This window comes from Salmo trutta, chromosome 26 (assembly GCF_901001165.1).
Source record: "Salmo trutta chromosome 26, fSalTru1.1, whole genome shotgun sequence".
In the NCBI taxonomy this organism is placed as follows: Eukaryota; Metazoa; Chordata; class Actinopteri; order Salmoniformes; family Salmonidae; genus Salmo; species Salmo trutta.
In genome coordinates this window covers 30437302-30449411 of record NC_042982.1, presented here as the reverse complement: position 1 = coordinate 30449411, position 12110 = coordinate 30437302, and positions in this window count along the sequence as shown.

Sequence of the window (12110 nt, the reverse complement as noted above, 5' to 3'; positions counted from 1 at the left end):
ATATCAAACCAGTCTTAACTGATTAGATATCATTGTCTTGTTCAATTTTATACATACATTAAATTGATACACTACCTCTCCAGGTTGGTTATGGGAATAATACACACACGAATGTGCCATAACCAATGAGACATGGTTAAACTGTTCCACGTTAACTTAGATATAGCAACTATTTCAGGTTAATTAAAGCTAATTCCTTTAGCCTATACAGGGTTGACTAATCATTCAAATTGATTAGTAGATTAAAGCTGTTTTACCAGCTTAATGGTGTTTAGGTAGACTTTTTAACAGTTTGGTAAAATTCTATTTTCACTGGTACCCTGTCGATTTTAGCTTGTGTTAACAGTGACCTCCGGTGGTGAAGAATCACCAGTAATTATTTTTAAATAATTCAGGTTATGCTGTACGATATCTAACCAGTCTCAACTGATTGGATATCATTGTCTCGTTCAATTTAATATACATTAAATTGCTACACTACCGTTCAGGTTGGTTATTGGAATAATACGCAAACTAATGTGTTCTAACCAATGAGACATAGTTAACATTGAAAAGTTTAACTTAGATATAGCAATTACTTCAGGTTAATTAAAGCTAATTCCTTTAGCCTATACGGGGTTGACTAATCATTCAAATTGATTAATAGATTAAAGCTGTTTTACCAGCTTAATGGTGTTTAGGTAGACTTTTTAACAGTATTGTAAAATTCTATTTTCACTGGTACCCTGTCGATTTTAGCTTGTGTTAACAGTGACCTCCGGTGGTGAAGAATCACCAGTAATTTTTTTTTTTTAAATAATTCAGGTTATGCTATACGATATCTAACCAGTCGCAACTGATTGGATATCATTGTCTCGTTCAATTTAATATACATTAAATTGCTACACTACCGTCCAGGTTGGTTATTGGAATAATACGCAAACTAATGTGTACTAACCCATGAGACATAGTTAAACTTTTCAACGTTAACTTAGAGATAGCAACTCTTTCAGGTGAATTAAAATTAAAATTCCCAAATAGCCGATACAGGTTAGATTTATCATTAAAATCGATTTAATCAATTAAACCTGTTTTGGCAAGTTCAGTAATAACCAACTCACATTACTGACCCAGTCTTGATGATTCATTGACGTTTACAAACTGAGTTAAATCGTGTTTGCAGCCTCCAACTAAAAAACCCAAACATTACGTAAATTGAAATAACTGACAATCATAATAATGAGCAATCCATCAGATGGGTTTCCACCCATTTCCCCTCTAATCAGTGGACCTTCACCCACGGAAAGATTGATCGCGGACCTCAGCAACGATGCAAATCCTAACTATGCCGAGGGGCTGAAAATGTTAGATTTCAATGCCATAAGCGAGAAAAATGCAGACATTGCGACAGACGCTCTTCAAAATAGACCATCAGGCGGAGGCCTTGTGAAGGTTCTCTCCAGTTTAGCCCTCAACTATGCCCACCAGCAGAGATGGACAGTGCACCAGTACCTCAGTGCCCAGCAGAGGCACGAGCAGGAAGCTGGGGAGTTCAAGGTACAGGTGGAGAGAACCAGGGAGCTGGCATCAAAAGCCGAAAAAGATAAGCTACTGCTAGCTGAGGAACTGTGTGTGAGAACAGATAAATTGGAAGATCTGTCTAACACTTATAACAAAGAACGCGAACAATCTCTTGACCAAGTCCGTATTCTAAAAGAACAACTCGGTTTAGCCAAAACTAAATACGATGAAGTCCACGCGAAACTAGATGAATCGGAAGAGCTAGTTAGAAAACGGGGCGAGCAAATTGATGCCCTACAAACGGTTGTGAATGAAACCACTCAAAGCAATAATGCTCTATTCCAAAAGCTGCAGACCAAAGACGATCAGTTAATGAACACAATGACCAAGTTGGAGGACAAAACAGCAGAACTCATTGAAGTCGCTGATTTAATGAAGGATGAGAAAGACCAGGTGAGAAAGTTGGAAAATGTGACCTCTAAACAAAAGGAGGACATCGCATCACTGGATCTCTCACTCCACACTCGCGACCTCTCCCTGCAAACCATGACAGATAAGTATGAGGCCGAGCGAAAAAAGGGCGACACCTACGTGTCGAAAATAAACACCCTCAACTCCCAGGTGGACTCTGCGATGCAGCATAACACCACCCTTAGGTATCATCTGGAGGAACTCCAGAACAGTCACGCGCTATCGCGGGACAACCAAACCAAGCAACCTAGCTCACATCCGGAGCTAAGAGAACGAGGGAATGTAGATGACAGGAGATTTCAGCCTCTTTCTCTTGGCCATTCGGCCCACAGTGAATTGGGGCCTCCTCGCCAACACAACCACAGCTTGACTTTTCCTCTTGGCCTCTCGGCCGACAATTCTCCACGGGAGAGTGCAGATGCTCCCCGCGCACTTGGCGGGGATCGCCTTGACAAAATCGTCAAAAACTTCCGCCTCTTCGACCCCGTTCCGGGAAAGCCAAACGACACTGAGACATTCTTAGCAGACATAGAGGACGCCTTGGATGGCTACCCAAACGCTACGAATGCAGACAGGCTCTATCTTTTGAAGCGAACGTCCAACAGACACGTGACAAGGTTCATCCGTCTACAAGAGCAACACGTGCAAAACGACTATGCTAAACTTGCCACGGTTTTGAAAATAGAATTCAGTGGTTCTGCGACTCGCAAACACGATAGTTCGTTGGCTAACAATATCAGACAAGCTCGAAATGAGCACCCACAAGCCTACTATCACCGGCTTCGTTCAGCTTACTTTGGCATGCTCACTGAAACAGGAATGGAAGACCTATTGCCGTTCAAACAACTTTTTCTGTCAAACATGTCTCCCAACTTCATTAACTACTTGGGCCCTACTGCCCACGTCGGGTTGCCAATCTCGACGCTCCGAGAGCTGGCAAGCACCGCTTTTGAAGCATCAAAAGCAAGCCGGGCTAAGAGCCCGGACACCTCGACTTTTGAGCTTAGGCGGGAACCATCACTCGAATTAGAAGGGGCTGCATCAGGGACATATGCTGTAAAAGAGGACGATCAAAGGGGGTGGCTACCAAGTAACCACCACCCCGACAACCACCGCCGTAACAATAGCTACGATGAACGTCCCCAATCTAACAGGTCCCGTAGAGATCAACCTAGCCGACATGCCCCTCCGCCTAACTCTCACAAAGGGTCAGGACACAAGGGTAATAAGCGTAACAAGGGCAACAAATTGTTCAACAATGATTTAAACGCTAACCGAAATGTTATAGAAGCTCTGATAAAAGATGTACTGCATCATAAGAAATTTGAGAAAGAGGACAAGGATAAATCCTCATGACTAGGCGTAAAATCGTTGGAAACCGAGTCCGCCGAAATTCATGCAATTCAAGAGGACGCAAACATTTCCATTACCCCCGCCCCCACTCGAATCCCTGTCCAGGTACCGCCCGTTCTAGACACAAGCCCGCAGGTTTTGTCTACAGACTTGGACACGGAGGTGGAGATGCACGAGATAAGCAGCTTTGTAACAGATGATTCCTCTACCATTCCGATAGAGGACCCACTGGGTCACGTAGGTAACTTATCTGTCTTGGAAATCGACGCAGATTACAAACCGCTCCGTTCTCCCAACCCACTCCATTTTGTTGGGGATATGACGAGAAAAACCAACTCGAACAGGCCATACTTTAGAACAGTCCTGGAGGACTGTGTGACCTGTCACGCTCTGATAGATTCGGGTTCAACAATTTCCCTCATATCCGAAACCTTGCTGGATGAACTAAAAAGGGCAGTGGACCCAACAAAACGTTGGTTGAAAACGGAACATTGCGATACGAATCTTCGAGGTTTCACTCAAGCTACCTCGCCCCTAACCAAACGTCTCCTACTTAAACTCAACTTCGAAAGCGTGTCACTGATACACCCCGTGTATGTGACTAGCATCGAAATCGAACGAATGCTGATTGGGAGTGATTTAATTGACCGTTTGGTACCACTAATGGATTGGAAAACCAATCAAATCTGGTCACAAATACCTATGCCTACTCCGTTGACTTCGCCGCATTCTCCCAAGGCTACCTGCCATACATTGTGCAACGACGTGGGTCCGACGTCAGCATCTGACGCAAACCCTGTGAACTTGGCCATGAGCCCGCCATTTGTGGCAAAGGACAATGTGAGTTCGACTCGGAACTTAACCGAACATGTGGTTTTCTTGTGCGGCTTGGGTGATTCACCAGCCGACACTTACCGCCCTCCTCTGATAGGGGGCGTGTGCCTAAACGGCACTAGGGCTGAGGATACCAGGCTGGCCTCCTGGTCAGAAAAATCCGCAATCAGTTTGGAAATGTTCAACGAAATTTCGAAAACGGCTAACTGCCATCCCCTTGTGCCGAAAACGTTTAGATTTCCACTGGGAACGACTCCCCAGACAACACTCACCGCAATAGGGGTGTGTGCGCTATCGATCCGCATTGGAACCAAGGAATTATCCCACTACCTACTGGTTTTCGCGGACCTCCCACATACAGTCTATGTGGGAGCGGACATTTTGGTAAGATTGGGTGTTAAACTTGATACCATAAACCAAGTTCTTTGGTCTTTGGCGCAGCCAAACCAACATGCCTTGTCTTTCGACCCGGTGCGAATGGCTTCCGGGCAGACTATTCCTGAAGCTTGCAAGACGATAACTGAGTCTGCCATGTTGATACCGGCAAGAACCACAGAGGTTTCTGTAAGACTGAACCTGGCGCCCGGATACCGGATGGAAGGCACCACTGCGTTCTTCCAACCCTCTCCAAAACTATTTGACTTGGGGCTAACTATCAATGGCAACCCACTGTTGGAACTAACCGCTATATCCACTTACCTCCTGGTACAAAATCTGACTCAAGCGGATATTTCCATTCCTCGGCACACTCAGCTAGGAACATTGATCGATTACGCCTTCCATGATTTTGAACTAGTTGTTCCTGTGATTGGGCCTCTTCCGTCCTCCCTAGACCTAGATGGCGAGGGAGGTACGCTGTTTACTTGTCAGTCAAAAGCAATAGCACTAACTCCTGTATTGCCACTGGACGACACATCGGCATTCTGGCTGGATGTCGATCCTGACAGCAACCTGTTAATATACTCCATCGTCACGGAGGATGATATTGCGTCTCCTCCTGCATGCGAAGTACACTCTTGTGAGAAAACAACCGATGACTCTTCCAAAGGTGACATGCCGTCACCACCCGATGAAGACCTGTACAATGTCGCCGAACCATATCCTGGTTTCCATGCACAGGTAATACAACTACTGTCGGAGGCTGATGCTCTTGTCAATGACACTGAACGCCATCAGTTGAGAGAATTGTTTAACAAACACAGTGAGATCTGGTCGACAGACTCGCTGGATTGCGGGGTTACGGGTATCCATGTGGTGCGTATTCCTACGCCACCCGGAGCAACTCCTACGTTCGTTAGACAATACAAAATCCCGCTCGCAGCATACGCAGCAGTACAAGAGATTATCGATTCCTTATTAGCTAAACGGATAATCAGGGAATGTAACAGTACGTACAGCGCTCCCGTGTGGCCCGTTCTGAAACCAACGGGTAAATGGCGTCTTACCATTGACTATAGACAACTCAACAAACTGGTTCCGTTGTCTCGTTGGCCAATGACACAGCTCGACCAAGAGTTGCCAAAGGTGGCAAACGCCAAGTACTTCTCCACCGTCGACGTGGCAAATGGTTTCTGGACCATGACAGTCGACCCGCGTGACCAACACAAGTTGGCTTTCTCTTTCTCGAACAAGCTCTTCACGTTCAATCGTTGCCCATTCGGGTATGCGAACTCCCCCTCAGAGTTCAACATCTTCCTGCACAAGGCGATGCCAGACGCAGCCTCTAGGGGGACGATAATTTACGTGGACGACGTTCTCATGAGAAGTGAGACTTGGTCACATCACCTCAATGAAATGGACCACGTTCTCACCCAACTCGGGACTGCAGGGGCTAAGTTGGCCATCATGAAAGGGCAATGGTGCAGGACCAAGGTAAACTACGTTGGGCTTCTGGTGGGTGCCGAGGGCATCCTGCCACAGTCTAACCGAATCCAAGCAGTCCGCAACATCAAAACACCTACAAACCTTCACGAGGTGCGCAGCTTCTTGGGAGTATGTAATTACTCCCGTCAATTCATCGAAAACTACGCCGACTTGTCAAAACCGTTGACTCACCTTCTTCAGAAAGACACCCCATTCGTTTGGGATGTCACTCACAACGAAGCGGTGGCTTCCTTGAAAAACATGCTTTGCGAGGCACCCTGCCTGGTATACCCCAACAAAGACAAGACATTATTTTTGGAAGTCGGTTTCTCAGAGCACTGCCTTAGCGCTGGGTTGTACCAAAAATACGACCAAGACAAACGTGTGGTTGCTTACGCGAGCAAAACACTCAACCCCGCCGAACACAAATACTCAGACTGCGAAAAAGCGCTGCTGTCGACAGTCTGGGCGATCAAACACTTCACCAGTTATGTCGGCGGACAAAAGGTGATCATAGAAACATGTCACCAGCCTGTGACTTTTCTGAAAAGCCAACGAATCCGTGAGGGTGCTGTACACAACAGCAGGATAGCGGCTTGGCTCATGACGCTGCAGAGCCATGATGTAGTAATCAACTACGCAAAAGCAAAGAACCTGCCTTTGGGCAGTGCTTTGGCGGTGTGTCAACACTGTGGTGACGATGAAACCGACTCCGGACCACCCCCGCGTGACATCGCTCCGCCATTGCCTTCGAACCATCACTATTTCGAAGAGAACGTGTGTCTCGACATGCCGATGGCATTTGTAGATGGCTGTTCTTACCGCCATCTAGACCACTTGCAAGCTGGGGTGGGATTGGTATGGCACAACGACATTCCGTGCAAACCACTTCAATTTCAGCTTGGCAACAAGACCAGCCAGTTTGCAGAAGTGGCTGGCGTGCTGATCACCCTGCAAACAGCGGTGAAACACGAATTGGCAGAACTGGCGATCTGCACCGACTCTAACTACGCGAGACTCACCTTCTTATGCCACTTGCCGTTTTGGAAACAAAAGCACATGACTACTTCAAGTGGTAAAGAGGTGAAAAACAAAGAGCTCATTCTAGCTTGTGATGATCTCATCACCAAACACGACATACAGGTGTATTGGAAGAAAGTCAAGGGACACTCCAAATCACCTGGTCGTGACAAACTTGGCAACGACCATGCTGACAACATGGCGAAATCTGGTGCAATTCACGGCACCCCTTGGGTGTTTGCTGCTCGAGACGAAAAAACCCACTGAGGAAGCTATGGTGTCTGCGATAACGCGTAGCCATGTAGCACCACGGAAAACGTCGTCGCACAAACATAATGTGTTGCTAACGCATTCATTCATGAATGGCGACCTGGTAGCAATGCAACACCAAGATGAGTCCCTCGCCACGTTGATGGCATTCCTGTCGGATCCTGTCAACCACCCAGTGTCCGAACTGGCTTTGGCAGGTTCACACGACTTGCGTTCGCTGTACGCAACTAAACAGCACCTCACACTTGTAGATGACCTATTGGTGTATGTTTCAGAAACCGACACCGCTCGAAGGTGGGTGGTTCCTAAAACACAGAGGGGGATAATGATAGCTCATGCCCACGACGAGCCATGTGGAGGCCATAGGGGGGTCAAGGCTACATGCGAAACATTGCGACAGGTGGCCCACTGGCCTCACATGGAACAAGACGTGGCACGATACGTGAGGGGGTGTCTAGTTTGCTGCCAGTTTCAACCCACCAAGCCACTTCACAGAGCACCCCTGCAACGCACGGGTGTGTCTTACCCCTGGAGCTCGATCCAGATCAACTGGGTCGGCCCAGTTGCCAGGTCTGCCAGAGGCAACAAGTACCTCCTCACAGTAACTTGCGCATTCACAAAGTGGGTGGAGTGCCTGCCGGCGACCAATGACACAGCGGAAACCACTGCCGTTCTTTTGCTAAACCACGTTTTCAGTCGTTTCGGCCTGCCAGGAGAAACCGTGGACAGCGACAGAGGAACCCACTTTTCGGCAGCTGTAATGACCGAACTGTGGAAGCTCCTGGGAGTCAAAGCTAAACTCCACATCGCGTGCCACCCTAGGAGCTCGGGGGGGGTAGACCAGAGCAAACAATCAATTGTCAGAATCTTGAGGAAATATGTGGCAGCCAACCACAAAGATTGGGACCTCAAACTCCCATTGGTACTGATGGCAATCAGAGCCACACGCAACAAGTCTACGGGAATGACACCCTTTGAGATGATGACGGGCCGGCAAATTACCCTTCCTCTGCATCTCCTGTACCAACCGGGAGATGTCGCCGCAGCCACCGCCTACACGGCTCATCAATACGTGACCGACTTGCGGAACCATCTCCAGACTACCTTTGCGTACGCTCAAGGACAATTGGAAAGAAGTGCAGGTGACAAGACCTATTACGACAAAAAAGCCTCACACCAGGTGTTCGAGGTCGGAGATAAGGTGTGGTACTACATATACACCAAACCCGCGGGCGTCGCAACAAAGTTCCTGCCCCACTGGACGGGGCCACACGAGATTGTGGTGAAGCTATCACCTGTAGCTTACCAGATCAAAATCAGCAAAGGTCGACAAACCGCCACATTAAAGTGGGTCCACCGGAACCAAATCAAGTTGTACACTCCCCCCATGGGAATAGAAGGGGTGCTAGCCAGCACCGAATAGATAAAAACCCTAGAAAAAAACCAGAGGTACTAAGAAAATTCTTAAGTACCCTCAGCTGATCCCTTCCAGGAGACCAGTACGTTGCACCTAATATCTTTTATTCTCTTCCCAGCTACCAGATATACATCTGTTGTCACTAGTGATATCGTCCTGCGCTGTACTGATTAAAATAAGAAAAACAGAAAAATAGTTGTCAAAACAATTTTTGTTTACGAATACAAATAACTGAAATAATCCAACAATCTCTGATTATGCGTTTCTGTAGGATGGAGTTCCTTTGGATGATCCTGACACTCTGCGCCCTGGTCAAAACCAACCCAGCAGACGTAATCACGAACGAACCCCCTACGGGAATCGTTCTCCGCGACGATCCAGGACTCCTCATAACTAACTGCAGAGTACACACGCAGAGGGTATATGTCCACCTAGATGCAGAGAATGTGTACCGTCAACACATTCCACCTGCGGCGCATTTGAGTTGGGCCGGGGCTGACTGGACCAGCCAGGCAATTAAGCACGCCCAGCTAGACACTGCCCATATGTTGGCCCAACTCCAAAAGTTCACAGTAACCCAGTCAGAACTAGCTGAGCCCAGGCGAGAAAAACGATTCGTCGGGGCGCTACTATCGATAGGGGCAGCCGTAGGGTCACTATTTGCCCTAGGTACCACTGCCGTCAACGCAGTCAGTCTAGCCACAGTCAAGAGGAATGTTAGGGAGATTACTGAAGAGATGCCACTTATCCAGCAGCAGATGAAGGCACAGGCCCTTAGGTTGCAACATGTGGGAAAGTCTCTCCAGGACACTATTCTGGTGGTCAACACACACGCTACTCTCCTGAACAAAACTATCCTGTCTGTAGGAAAGCTAGCAGAGGTCATGAACCATGACTATGCCCATGTCCAATTGGTTCGATTGTTACTGGAGGATTTTCTCCGTGAAGTTAGCTCTTCTATGGACCACTTGGCCATGAATAGAATCCCCTCATATCTAGTGCCCCTCTCAATGGTGCACGACATATTGACCTCAGCTACTTCAACCACACTAAGGCCGTTACAATCACATTTGGCCTATAGTCTGGGGTCGGCCATCCCAATACACGTTGATGTTGATCGTAATGAAGTGGGTTTTCTACTGACGCTGCCGGTTGTTGAACTGGAGAATATCTATAGATTGAAAACGGTTCTCAATGTAGGATTTTGGCGCGACAGTACCCACGTAAAGATTGCCACGCCCCCAGTTGTAGCTTACCAGGAAAACAAGCCAGATTTCTATCTCACCCCTAACCTGCTAATGTGTACTCTAACCAAAGATGTCCACTACCTTTGTCCTAGCAAACCATTTGTCAGGGATAACACTGAGCGTCTTTGTGGTATTAAAGCTATCACCAGCGAAGAACGCTGTAGAGCCAAACTAACAGCCAGGGATGGGGCCACCACCACACAAGTGGAGGTGGTAGGGAACCGATGGTTGGTCAACACACCGTTCGCGTCCGCCACTATGACTTACGAACGCCATGACTATATCACCCAATTAAACCTCCCCAACCAGACTGTTTTTGTTACGGTACCAGAGGGGGCGATTATTCACGTAGACGACCTCGCTCTATACCACCTTCCCGACGACCGGATAGACACAGAGATTGAAATGCCGGACGCTTTTGCTAAACGTTCCCTTGAGTTACCACAAGCCATTCAATACCAAATCCAGTACGAGGGACCCATGACTGTCGATCTTAGCGTACTGGATGAGGCACTGTTAGTCGACCCGACTGACTACAGACCAAAAGATTGGTCTGTCGCCCGCTCTTGGACGGTGCCGGACAGTATCCTGACTGTTACCATGATCCTTGGTCTCATTTCCCTTGGCGTGTGCACCTACTACGTACACAGGCGCACACGTGCAATGGAAGACCTAATGAGGTCTTATACTAGGATCACCCGTGGGACGGAAGCGATCCCGATTTTTGGAAAGGTGGCAATGGATCCGGAAACCCTCTTACAGGGCCCAGTCCCAGCCTCCTCTCCCGAACTCGCTAGGTCAGCCCAGTAATGTCCCTAATGTAAGCTTGGCCTTCAGGGGCCAAGTTTTTCCAAGTGCCTTAACTACCCACCTGCAAGTAGGATCAACCTAGACATGACATTAGAGACAATGCCATGATAGAGCTATTTAGCCAAGGCCTTGGACATATATAGAACATAGTCCATATTAGATGATTAAGGTGTGGTAGACATATTTTGTATACTGTTATGTTTTTATTCCAATTTTTCGTTTCATTACCTTTGACACTTAGGAAGCCTTAGAGCCAAGACACCGCTCCTTTGGGGAGGAAATGCAATGATGTATTGCCTGAGTGTTGTGCGTTATTAACGTCTGCCAAGTTACTGCCTAGGTCCACTAACCGGGATAACCGGACGACGGGCCGGAACACAGAGCCACTGCCAGACCTCCTTGATCCATTCTGGTGGTGATCCACAGCTTGCGGAAAGCCTACCAGGGGGAACCACTAAAGGGGGGGGCTGCTCTGATGATCCACAGACCAGGACATCCGATGGTCATTCTTATGGTGGGTTGCAACATGCAGAATCATTCCAAGTTGAACCTACCAGAGGGGGACTGTCATGACTGTCCTGATCAGGTCAGGGTACAGGAGACCACCACCCTACAGATTATCTCCCAAACCCCCAACAGAGGAGGAGAGATCTAGGGGTCTGAAGATGTGGGGGTTTTATGACACCTCATGCCCATAATACAGAGAAATTCCTTTGTCCTAACAATGGAGAACTGGCCTCAGAACCTTAAACATGCAATAAAGGGACTTTGGAACAATGGTTTCCGTCAGCCACAATGGTGGTTATGACGAAAAGTGGAATATTAAAATGTATGTAACTTTTGTATTTGTTTTTAAAGGTTAAGAGATGACGTTATTATGAAAACATTGTACCTTTAAGAGTTTTCCCAGTATATGCCTGATGTTTATACATTGTACGCTGTTTGGAAAATATCCAAATCAAACAGAATGTTTTGATAAAGATGAAATGTGAAGTTAGTGTCTAAAATCGGATTTTTAGCCAAATCTAAGCCTTGCCCCTGTACTTGGTCCGCCCAGAGAATCGCCCTAAAGGCTGTTACACCCACTTCTGACCCGAGGGTATAAGACAGGAGAGTGAAGAATTAACATAGAAGACTATTGACCCCAAGCTGCAGCCAAGGTCTAACAAAGTCGACGAACCCCAAAACGAAACACAAGTTTGAAGACAAAGAAATATTTTTTCTACACGAGCTACGGACGAGTAGCTGTGTCTAAGCGGGTGAATTCAAGCCGAACCACCCAGCCTCCACTCTCCATTGAATCGTGGGTATCGACACCATTCGAG